This window comes from Misgurnus anguillicaudatus, chromosome 21, assembly GCF_027580225.2.
Source record: "Misgurnus anguillicaudatus chromosome 21, ASM2758022v2, whole genome shotgun sequence".
NCBI lineage: Eukaryota > Metazoa > Chordata > Actinopteri > Cypriniformes > Cobitidae > Misgurnus > Misgurnus anguillicaudatus.
Window position 1 is genome coordinate 44246918 of NC_073357.2, and position 13201 is coordinate 44260118.

At 39.2% G+C, this 13201-nt stretch overlaps 1 protein-coding gene across 5 annotated transcripts in view; it reads right to left on the minus strand.

Annotated features, from left to right (window-relative positions):
• tshz3b (teashirt zinc finger homeobox 3b) overlaps window positions 1-13201 on the minus strand; it is a 350078-nt gene that overhangs the window by 327021 nt on the left and 9856 nt on the right. For 3 of the 5 annotated variants that reach the window (XM_055208409.2, XM_055208417.2, XM_055208443.2), the window contains one exon: window positions 5474-5637. The gene's annotated coding sequence lies outside the window, so the exon portion shown is untranslated. The remainder of the gene's footprint in view (window positions 1-5473; window positions 5638-13201) is intronic. The other 2 variants (XM_055208427.2, XM_055208450.2) reach the window with 1 other exon arrangement.

A 13201-nucleotide genomic window follows, 5' to 3' on the forward strand; every position in this document is an offset into this window, starting at 1 on the left:
AAGAAGTCTCCCTGACTACCATTAGCTACAGTCCTGTCCCAAACTTACACCAATGTTACACCATGTTTAATATAAACTCAATGAATTGTTTTTTGTTTTCCCTTCAAAAATACACGCAACAAACAATAATGAGCAAAAAGGCAGATCAACACAAACTCCACCAATATATTCACAGCTATGAATTAAAATAGTTGTTATTGGTGCCCCCCGGTGGTAGAGCTGTTCACTGTCCCACATGTATACTTCCTCATGGTCTCACCTGTCTCCTAAAGTCACAACTATTTTATTGCACAGAGTGCAAGAAAGCATTACTCCATCCCTCCACTGAGAGCAGGAGAAAAAGGAGAAAGGTCATTCTGACCATAACACATCTCCACAGGAACTGGGAATCCTCACAAGGCTTTGGCTCTGTGTCATATTTGATCGAAGTGTATTTACAAGCTGTGTATAATCTTTGTGGACAACTAAGAGAGAGGTTTTGTTGACAAAGGTTTCATGATCTTGCTCTTGTTCCCTTCTCATTTAACATTAGACAATTTTTTGTTTTATTTTAACAATTTCAGAGGAAACCAGACTGCTTTAAAGGAACTCTCCACTTTCATAAAAAATATAGATAATTTACTTACCCCCATGCCATTCAAGATGTTTATGTCTTTTTTTGTTCAGTCGAGAAGAATTCCAGGATTTTTCTCCATATAATGGACTTTAGTCGACCTTAACAGTTTACAGTTTCAATGCCGTTAAAATTGCACCTTCAAAGTTCTCTAAGGGGCTGTTTACACTTGGTATTGAGATGTGTTTTCGTCGATCGGATCACAAGTGGACGAGAGAGACACATCACGTTTACACCTGGTATTTAAATCCGTCTCTTTTGTCCACTTTCGACCGCTTCTGTGCTGAATACTATGAGGGGTGGTCTGTGAGACGGTGGGCGAGTCTCTCTGCTGTCATTAAAACGCGAGCGGGAGTAATGATGAGTTAATATGGACGCAAACTAATATTATGTCGGAGTCCACTGCTTGTTTAGCAAGTTAACATGCTGCACAGTGTTTTGTACATGAGTATGTAAGAGCTTTCTTTGAATTTTCAGCGCAATTGATGAAATAGGATCGCGCAACTTTCACACGCTTTCAAAACGAAACTACGGAGATCAGCCGCTTCGTTTTGTCAATGAAAGGCTAAAAATAGCGCTGTTCACCGAATGTTCACGCCAGAAGTCAAAAAAGACGTAAAACTTGTGTTTAATACCTCAGATTAGATAAATGGGCGGAGAGAAGGCGGTCGCGTGTGGCTGTTCGAACGCATTCAACCACATGTGCGTTCCGCAACTCCAAAGCGATCCGATCGAAAGTGGTTTCGACCACCTCTGGATGTGGTTGAAAGTGGTCGAAAGTGGACGAGCTCAAAACGTTTTGAACACTGTTTACACCTGGCATTAACGGCGTCCACTTGTGATCCGATCGACGAAAACACATGTTAATGCCAAGTGTAAACAGCCTCAATATGATCCCAACCGAGGCATAAGGGTCTTAACTGATCATCATTTTCGCAAAAAAATAAGAAATAAATACTTTTAAACCACAACTTCTTGTCTTGTAATAGCCGTGTGACGAGCAAGCGCAACCTTACATATTGTGTAATCACGTCAAAGGTCATGCACGAGGGGCAACCTTCCGATCTGTCTGATGAAGCCAATACAGAAGTGACTGCAATTCATCGACTGGCAGCTTGAGACTGGCTCCAAAAGTGAGTCAATTCCCATAGACCTCCATGTTAAAATGCCCAACTTTACAGCAGTAAATAATATGTTTACAGCCTGGTACAAAAATTGCTTTTGGTATGTATAGCTAAATTTGAGGGGTGAACTGCCACCGCTAGGGATGCTCCGATCAGGATTTTTGCAGCCGATACCGATCACCGATTTGTACTCTTCGTGATCGGCCGATACCGATTCCGATTTTTTTAAAGCTGATATGCAAGCTCTTTGATGACTGTAACTGTTACAATCTTTCTAAATAAAATAATACCACGGATGTTGCCTTTGTTATATTACTTGCAGTAATTAGGTATATTATTGTTTTAATAGAGACTTAAATAAATAAGCACAACAAATATTTATTCTGCAAAGAGAAATTTAATATGGCTTTAAAAAGGCTTATGTCTCCTAAAAGTACTGAAAATAAAACACTTCACAGACTGTATTAATTAAATATACACGCATTCGTATGAAGTATAAAAATTCTTTAGTCAAGAGCAGAGAGTGATTTTATTGAGAAATGAATTAGGTTACTGCAGCTTTAAGACGTGAGAGAGAGATCGCTCTGTTCACGTGCACTGATGACAGGCTGCTGTGTGTGGGCGGCGGCTGAACGCAGACAAGCAGCTGTGAGGAAAATAAAAGTTTAAACACTCAAAACTTTAAGACGCATGCAAATAAGAAACTTTTGGCATGAGGATGCAATTGTCCGTGATAGATATGTGTTGTATACGCTGTTTGATGGGGATGTGAAGACGCCTCGCGCTGTTTACCGGAGCGCGTCCTCATACGCATATCTCTGTAAAGGCAAAGAGAGACACACAAATCTACACGCTGCACATGAGCAACAGGTTGTAAACATGCTCGCGCTACGTAAAAAATGTCTTTAATTGCAACCGCATTCAGGATCCTTTTGATGACAAAAGTAAACAGAAAGATCGGTTTATGAGATCGGCAGATTTAGCGAGCACCGATCGAGTCATTTAATGCCATTATCGGCCGATACCGATCGGCGGCCGATCGATCGGAGCATCCCTAGCCACCGCTGTCACTGGAATCACGATAGGTGGGCATGGTATGAGCAACCAGCCACCTCAGCTTCACCCATGTCCCGCCTCTTTACCCATTTTCGATTATTCGCGAGTAATTCGCGGTGACGCGCAGCCAAGATGGCGATGGCAGGCAACGCCTACTTTAAGCTTCAAAAACGATCTTCACAAACCAATGGGTGACGTCCCCGACACTACGTCCATATTTTTTTACAGTCTGTGGTCATGTGGTGCATATTTGAAATGCACACTTGCAGACCACTTTAAACAATAAACTGATGATGATGTATGTGTAACGATATTAAATGGTATCATTACACATACAACAACGTCGGAACGGTCCTCTTCCTCCACATTTGTAAACACTAGAGCGGTAGTTTCATATGCGTAATGCGTGGTCTTTCGCCATGATTACGTAATACGTAAGGTGACGCTGACGCATCACACGGCTATTACAAGACAAACATTTTAAAGGTTTTTGTTTTTTTTGTGGCAGCGAAAATGAATATTGTTATGCTAGATAATACCCTTTGAAGTTGCACTGAAACTGAAACTGTAAACCATTATATGAAGAAAATCCTGCAATGTTATCCTCAAAAAACTTAATTTCTTCTCGACTAAACAAAGAAAGACATAAACATCTTGGATGACATAGGGTGAGTAAATGATTGAAAAAATATTAAAAATTGGAATATTCCTTGGAGTTCATACACACACCAAGCTGTTGCTGTATGACGCATCTGTTATTCCCAGTGAGGACATGGTGTTATTTGTGCTCATTTTATTGATTTAGGGAACTATATCAAATATCCAAGTCACAAAACAATAATATTGTAATTGCTTATCTTTAGTTTACTGTACATCTATTGTGATATAATGCTTCCTTTTACTTTTATCTCTATTTGGATTTTAACATCCAATACAAATACATTGGATGCCAATACAAATAATTGAGCTCTTTAGTATGTGTCACAAGATACAGTACCTTTCTCACAGACTTCCATATATAAGTATTACACATTTCCTGTACTGGAAGAGCTTTTAGTTGTTTGCCTAAGAAGTTAAAGCTCACAGAGCAGTCTACTGGTCCTTAATAAATACTTAAAGTCTAAGAAATATTGAGAGGTTTCCACCTTCTGAGAGCAAAATGCCTCCAATAATCCCTCTGTCTGCTTGCAGTTGTCTTATTTTCACCCTTAACTTTCTTATCTGGTTCTTTCTTAGTAGTGTCTTACTGGCTGAATGCACATTTCACTGCTCTTTTGCAGATTACCAAAATCAGTGTTTCAAAAACCTCAGATCATCTCTAATCTCTTTTCCACGCCTAAGAGGTAGTTTTTTACTCTATGGTGTTATTTTTCCAATGAACAGGCTTTCTCATGTACTGCACTAAATTGAATACATTATGCATTCAGCAATTTAATGTACCTAAATGTACCGGCACTCAGACCAAACATTAGTGCTATACATGTGCATTTTCCAGGCATCGAACCCATGAGTTTAGCTTTACCAGTTGAGTTACAGAGACAGGTCAACACACATCTTGGCAAACACACACACACGCTCACACAAATACCATTTTAAACAGCAGACTGCCTCATCACAGTGAAAGGCCAACAACGTGAATAAAATGGAGTGGCATTAATATTTATGCCCGTAAAGTGCCCACATAATCAGACAGGGAGATGTCAGATGGCATTTTTGTGGGATGGGGTATGTGAGTGATGTATGTGCACTTACTGAGACACACACACACACGCGCACGCACACGTCACCTTCCACAAGCACCCATCTACTTCCACTTTAGCTCTTCTTTTCACAGAGACACCTTTGACATTTGTGCCTACACACTTTCCTATCTTCCCACGTTCACGCTCACACAAAAACACACTGACCCTGAGGATTGAGGTAGGCTCATGTCCCAGGTTGAGAGAAGCAAATATTGCATTGGAGAGAGGCAGGTGGGAGGCATCGAGGACAAAGAAAGCTCACCGATGTTTCAGAAAGCACTCCTGCAAAAGTGTCATGCTTTAAAGTGTGCCGGTCTATATAAAGAGTGAAATAAAGGGGAAGGTCACATGTATGATTTTGAGTACATTGAGCTAAAAAGGCCAAAAGCTATGATGAAAACGTTTTTGAAGTTATTTTACTTGAACTCTAACTATATGTGAACCTAAGATTAGGATGATGTTAACATATCAGGTGGGAGGATTAAGTAATAGGGGCCTTAGTTATTGAGAATGTACTGTATAGGGAAATAAAACTTTGCACATACAGTACATGTGATAAACATGAACAGTTTTTGATAATCTATTGGTTTATACTGACTAGTAATCTCTTAGATCTGATATTAAAGGGATCATGACTAGGGCTGGGAATCGAGTTCAATACTTTGACCATCGAGTATCAAATTTTTATTTTCATTCAATTCCAAATTTTGAAACCTAAAGGGTTAATCTCGTCAATGTGTGCTTGACTTTTTGCAACACAGCAAGATCTGACATCAAACATCTGTTGACAGCGTTGTATGCTTTTGAATCACTATCGCGGTACTTGTCATACTCAATACCAACTGCGCTTGATGCAATTATTTGCAGCAACAAAAATGCTTACAGTACAAGACGGTAAACATACATGGAAGAAACTGAAAAAGTAGAAAGTTACTTACAGTCTTCGACTATAAGAAGATCAAGCCGGTGCAGTCATCTTTTCTGTGTTGTTACACGAAGCCTTCTTCAACACACCCACCACACAAGCCCTCATCCAAAACTACTTATAAAGGAACTCCAACAGGTAAGGCTAAAGTTGAAAACAAACAAACAAAACCAAAATCTGAAAAAAAGGATAAATGATATCACTGATATTATTGGTCTGTCTCTTGAAAAAGCAGACGTGTTATTTTTTGTAAGTAAAACTGCTGAGATCTTAAGTATGCAGCAGGGAGCTTCACATACAGACTTAAAATTTTGCAGTGAAAACAATTTGAACTTTAATAAAAACTATTCACACAGATTTATTGTGTTTGTTACATGTGTACTTCTGTGCAGTGGCTCATGAGAGTCTTTGAGTATGTAAAAAAGTAGACAAAATAAACAAATAAATACATTTAGAAAAATAAAGCCAAAGTTTATTTGAGGTTATGTGTAATGTAATTTTGCTAAAATGGATTTCATAAAATTGGTATCAAATAAAGTATCATTTAGAAACTGGTATCGAAGTGGAGATATTGGTATAGAAGATTTTAAAATTTATATTTATTCTTCTAAATCACCATATCTTTGAGAAAAGGCACAGCTATTTATATAATAAAAGTGTATGAATGCATATTTGGCATTTTAACTGAACTTGAGACTGATGGTGGTGCTTAAAAGTGGTGTGTGTAAATTTTAGCAGCATCTAGTCATGAGATTGCAAATTGCAACCAACAGCTCACCCCTTAATGTCAAAACGCATATAAAATATCCACCACAGGACAAACATGTCGTTGTCTGAGACAATATAGGGACAAAACGCGATGATTTCCATGTAAGGGAACGTATGTAATGGGGACCCAATTATAGCACTTAAAGGCGGAGTCCACGATGTTTGAAAGCCAATGTTGATATTTGAAATCACCTAAACAAACACGCCCCTACCCCAATAGAATCTGGACCTTCTGTTGATAGACCCGCCCCACACATACGCAACCCGGCATTTGATTTGATTTGATTGGCTATAAGTGTGTTTTGGTAGTCGGCCCGTCTCCTTTTCCAAACCGTTTTTCAAACATCGTGGACTCCGCCTTTAAACATGGAAACAGTCAGATTTTCATGATATGTCCCCTTTTTTCCAGAGTTTCCTCAAACTAATTTGCTAAAATCAAAACAAAGACATAATACATGTGCCGGCCAATGAGTTCCTTCTGCTTCCTTATTCCAAATGAACTCCGTAATATTGACAGGGAAATACAAGGAATGTGGTTTACATGTAGCTTGTCGATTCTGCGTGGTATGCAAGACTCTCTCGCTTTCCGTGTATTTAAAGCAGCGCTCTTATCTCTCGACAGCGACTGAACATTGTGAACATTGAACAGTCACTGAGTAAAAATACTAAAAGTTATACTAAAGCTAAACTTATACTTACTGTAGCCTCTAACACACAAAATGGTGAGTAAAATCTAATAATTTATTAGACAATGACTAATATTAGACATTATTTAGTCATCAAGAGTGAAGATTTAGTCGCCTATACAAGCAATTTACTTGCATTATAGAGAATTACATAACGTGTGATTATTTTGAACTGGGTGACAATGACAACAGAATTGGAGTTTGTATGCTCTGCACTTCTAGGATTTTCATTCTAAGTAATCAAATATCGCTTACGATTAGGGTTGCCAACTGTCCCATATTAGCCAGGACGTCCCGTAATTTCAGCCTAATTTATCATCCGCTGATCTAACCACTTTTTTCGACTTCATGTGGCGCCACAAGAACCGAGAGGCAGATAACATCAAAATCCTGCGAGAGCGATTTGAGAAATCATACAGAGGAGACTGCTATTGAAAAACTCTTGTGGTACTTTGATGTCATTTACCGGTCAGTTATTGAGGCATCACAAGCAGCAGCAGGATGATCTCCGACCTGCTCAAGCACAATCAGTATACGTTTAAGAGGGTCAAATGATACGATTTCATGTTTTCTTTTCCATATAGTTGGTTATTTAGCTGTTTGTGCAAGTATAAGATCTGCATAGTTACAAAGTTCGGTCTCTCAATTCTGAAGAGATCGCTTATCAGGCCTGCCTAAAACACCAAAATCTGAAAGTCCCCAAGGCATTTCCAACTTTGCTAGGAAATTCTTACGCTTCTGATTTACAGCATGTAAGTATTTGATGTTGAAACTACAGCTCACAGAATCAATGTTAGTTTAGTTTGTCAAACAGGAAGGGTATAACGTTTTTAACTCTTAGTGCGGGACTCACAATTGTTTCGTTTTTGGCAGATACTAAAGGTTCAATTAAAGGACTGTGTTAAAAGTACCTGATGAACGTTTAATTAAACTATTAATAAACCTATTGTATGTTGCCAAGGCATAAGAGTTATAAATTAATATTTCATTAGGAGATTAGTTATCATTTTGACAAATGGCATAAATACACTGCGGCAGGTGATGTTTTGTGCCGTATTTCAGAGTGAGAAAGTTGGCAATCATATTTACGATATCGATAATAACCAAACCGATTAGAGGCCCCATTGACTTCCATAATATTTTTTCTACTGTGGAAATCAATAGGGCCTCTGATCGGTTTGGTTAAAAGCATTTCTCAAAATATTTCCCTGTGTGTTCATCAGAACAAAGCTATTCATACAGGCTTGTAACAACATGACATGAGAATGAGTAAATGATGACAGAATTTTCATTTTTGGGTGAACTATCGCTTTAAGTGTATAGGGGAAATAAAACAAGGACAAAGAGACACTCACCTCCATACCAAGCACTTCAATAAAAAGAAGGAATGGCAGATGTGCAAGAGAGAAAGTATAAATGTGCCATTGCCAAGTCTAGCTGAACAAGTGTCATCTCCACTCACTCAAGGTATACAGTATCACGGTCATACAGAGGAAGCAGGTGCCCTTCACAACGACCACTGCGGTAAATGACCGGCGAATAAAGCCTCCCGTAAATATTCTATCGCCTGCGCTTGTCATTACAAAAAGCGGCGGACGATAATGAACCATGAAGGAAATATCATTCCATATTCATGTGACAACCTTCTCTCCCTTTCATAAGCAAACTGAAATATTTATCTGAGAAAAATGTTCAATATATTCACTTAAGGGAACATAAGGGAACAAAAATGTCTAATATTAGCACAGCAATGAGATCGAGAAGAGCGAGGTAAACCGTGGTTGGTTGGTTTTTATTGCTTGTTATTAAATCTGAACCAAACAATTATTATTTTTCTTTCTCTTTTGTTAGTCGGGCTTGAGAAGAGAAGAGGAATTAAAACCGTGCCCCTGGGCTGTAAGCTTTAGCAGTAGTGATTAAAAACAGGAAACGCTGATACACAAGCTATTAGACAAAGCTATAATCAAATTCATTAATTTTACTCATTCCGAGCCTGACAAGCTTTCTTAAAGTGACATTAGCCTCATTCAAGCACAAAAAACAGCAGGTGTGCATGGAAATAAAGGGATCCCCCCTCCCTTTCCCTTTTAAAAGCTTTTGCTATTTCTGTCTATAATTCATTGTACCTGTTTCATTAAACATTTATGACTGTACACTGACCGGTCAATTTTTGGCATTACACAGGAGTCCGTGTATAATTAGATATCTCACAGACATTAAACGCAGAGGCTTTCAGCTTCGTGCATTCACGTTAAACGCACAAACAGACAGACACGCGCATGCGGCACATGCAAATGAACCAATCTTGCTGCCGTCTGAAGATTAGCCACAAATCTGAGTGTGTCTGATCCATGCTAACACATGTGTACAGCGCATGCATGACCATTACTCTTAAGAGGGGGGATAGGGAGGGGGCTGAATGAAACAGATGACAAATTAGAAACAGGAATGACCACAATCCATTCTGAAACACAGCACAAAATTAATTAGAGTTCTGCATGGGAAGGCCTGGCCCGGCTTCTGGCCTCTCCGTTCCCATTTGTCATTTTCTCCAGCTCTCTCCACTCCAGAGAGCCGAGGAACATGCAGGAACAAGTCCTGGTCCTGCCCGGTGTCCCACTGCTCACTCAACCCCAAGCTTAAGACTTAGAGGAAGCACAATTACCACCAAATTATTTAAACGATCAAACTAACACGAACGAGAGAGGAAGATACAGTGACTCGGGCAAGTAGGCGTACGTAAGCCTTCTTATCGTGATGAAGACGAGCGAAATGTGTGTGTCTTCTGACAGTGACCAGCACACTGTAACTCAAACAAGAAGCGGCGAGTTATTAATATTCCTTCTGGCGCTGGAACAAAAGTGTAGCAGATACAACCGAGATACCCAACACAGAACAACCTGGACCAGGGCAGAAAAGACAAGCCTCACTGATCCTGGGTGCTCGAGAGCTGACTTTGCTTTTCCTCTCGACACTTTTGCTTCTGTCACTTGAGATCTGCACTTCTTTTCATAAAACACAGTCTCCGCTCACGAAAACATTTGAAAGCGCTGTCAAGTCTTCTCGTTAGGGAAGGGATAATGGGACATATGCAATTAAATCAAAGCTGTTTCTCTCTTTGCCGGCCTCGGAAACTTCAATGCGTCGTAACTTTAGGACAAAGGGGATCATCTAGCTTTGGACGGCTCGGTTCAGCTCTCGCTGTCAGTAACCAAGGGTTAACGCAATCACGATTAGCACTCGCGGGTCTTTATCTGATATATTTTTAATTAACGGTATCCCACTCAAGCTCTTGAAGCCATCTCCCCACCCAGAAAAAAAAGGGGCGGGGGGGAGTTTTGACAGGGCTAATTAATGAGCGTTTGGAAAAACGTGGAGGCAAGACGTTGGGTTCATTAGACAAGTCAGTCTGCCACACATCAAACAGGCCATAGTGGTCTGTCTGATCCCTCTTTTTATTTCCCATCTCAGAGTGGTGCATGCTGGGAAGGGACGGAGGGAGTGGAAGAGGGGAGTGAGAGAGAGAGAGAAAGAATTGTGCTGGCACTTTGCAACAGGAGAGATGAATGACTTTTTACCTCAGAACACCAAGGCCTTAATGAAACCTCCAGAGGCTAAACAATGGCATCTCTGAGACAGAGATATACACAGACGACTGCACACATACTCACATAGACACATGGGCATGCATTGGCCGCACAATTATCTGGCACTGTACAGTACAAAAATTATGACCACACACAAAGCGTATGCGCACACCACTTATTCATCACAAACTAAAACTGGCAGAGATTCACACCTTCTCACTCCAAGGCCTGAATGTTTGTGCATACGTGCACAATATATACACAGACAAAAGTGCAGCTACTCTATAAAGGGAGGCAGAAATCTTACCAAGAGGCCAACGGAAAATGGAAAACAGGGTCACACAAACTTCCTGAATTATGTGGCATCCTGAAATAGCCCGTATGTTGTAGAGCTCACTTGAAAAATGGCAAGATGCATCCCACTTGTCCAAAATGTCATATAAGTTAAAGAGACCACCAAGGCTGATTTACATTTAATTCAAGGAGTTGTTTTGATACAACAAGCCCCTCTATCCTTATTTGATGTAGAAAACAAAACATTTGAAGCAACACACTGTAAAGGTGCCTGGCGGCCATCTTGCTGCCGATATTTCATTTCGTGCCCATTTTCTCTACTTTTTTGTCTTGATTTCTTTGTTTTTGGCGGAGGCTAAGGGTGGGTGAAAACCCATCGGCTCGGCCTGTTTCAGCCATCTGGGGACATAACTCAAATCGGCCTCCGCTATCGGCCGGGCAGCCGACTCATAAGACCGTTATAAAGAAAGGGCTGGGGACACAAACAGAGACATCAATCTTCCCTGATCAGTAGCAGATAGAGAGACAGAGAGGCCCCAAAAATGGAGAAACAAACTGAATGACAATATAGAGGCCATCGTCAAAATGCAGGACCAGCCAATGTCCAGAGGCCAGCTTTACTGACCTGCCCATTGCTTCTGTTGAAATGTGTTTTTATTGCCCTTGTTTTAGTTCAGGTACCTGTCATTGTAAGTGCTGGCTAAATAAAATGAAAAAAACAGAAAGATTTTCATAATATTTTGCAAAATTAAAATTATATAAGTAAGGAATTCCTCTTCAACACTTTAATTTCTAATAAAACGGCCAAAATGCGAAGGGAGGGTTTCTATAAATAAAAACAACTTTATAATATCTCTACTACCCTTAAGATATTATGGGTACCCACCTTTGATATTATGACAATATGATATCTACTATTGATTACATCATGAACCCCTGAGCTTAAAGTAACAGCTTGAGGCAAAATGATTATTTCCTTATGTGTTTTACCAAAGAATTAGGAAGAAATCTTTGCTCCAGCAGGAGAACAGAAGCTATCTAAACAAGGCAGTCAATCAAAGTCAGTGACTTATCGACACGAGCGGCATTTCAGCAAAGACACCACATTCCTTCCTGTTCTCCCTCTCTTTAATACTCTCAATGAATGCATGAAGGCAAGTCCAGGTTATCATTCCTTGTCTTTCCCCTTTCATTCTTCTCTCCCTCTCTCCATCATTCTCAATTAATGTGGGGGATGCACTCAGCTTATCTCTTCTCTCCTGCTTCTGTGAATACGGAAGCCCTGTCTTCTAAGACATAAGAGCAAGATATCACAAGTACAGTACCACACCCATGAATCACCCATTATCATACTGCTGGTTAAGAAGGAATATAAATATATATTTCATATATTTTGGTGTCATTTGGTATAAGAGGTAATGTACACAAAATGTAATTACATTATAAGAAAACACAATTATTAATGCAAATAAGTCTATTTACTAATCTCTCTTTCTTAATGACACCCTGCCAAAGGCTGAAAATTATATTTGCAATCAAAATGATTTAGAAAGATAATGATTTAATCAAAAATTAATTACCATAAACATTTTTCAGTGTTTGTAAAACTAAATTTTCGCAATATATGTTTCCTCTGGACATTATTGATAGATATGCAGGACAAACTGAGACTTATAATATTATTATGGCGCGGTTTCCAGGACAGGGTTTATCCTAGTCCCAGACTAAAATTGCAGGTTTGAGCTGCTTTAATTTAAAAACACCATGTCCTGTTCAATTTTAACATTTGTAGTTGACATTATTTTGTCTTAAGCTGCACACCTGTAGTGTTTTTTTTTGTAAGGTATGTTTGTAAAAACTTCTTAAATTACCTAATATTAATAAGGCCTAGTCCTGGATTAATCTAAACCCTGTCCGGGAAACCATCCCTATAATACCTAAATATAAAAAAAATTAGTAATTTTACATTCAGAAGAGATCTTAACAAAGCAAAGTTGGCATTCAAGCCAAGGCTATTATTAAGATTTTGCTATAAACTCAAACATTTCTCATCAAATTTTCCAATACCATCTGAGCCATGCTATCATCAACAGTAATTGTACAGCTCCATCGCTTGCTGCACAGCATGTCAACAATTGAGTTTCGTGCCAATTTTTATTTTTCCCAGGAAATTTTACTTGAAACATCTGAGACGGGGTTGATGAATAACTAAGATCTATCTAAGAAAAACTCAATTTAGTCTCCTTAGGTATGAAAGAGCAACTTTTGAGAAAAGAAAATCTCCTTCCAGACTGTGCTGACAGCACAAAGACACAAGCATGCTCAAAGAAAAAAATAAAACTCTGTTTTACTGTGCTTTCATTAAAAAAGACATGATTAAAAATGGCAACAATAAGCGAGCATGTC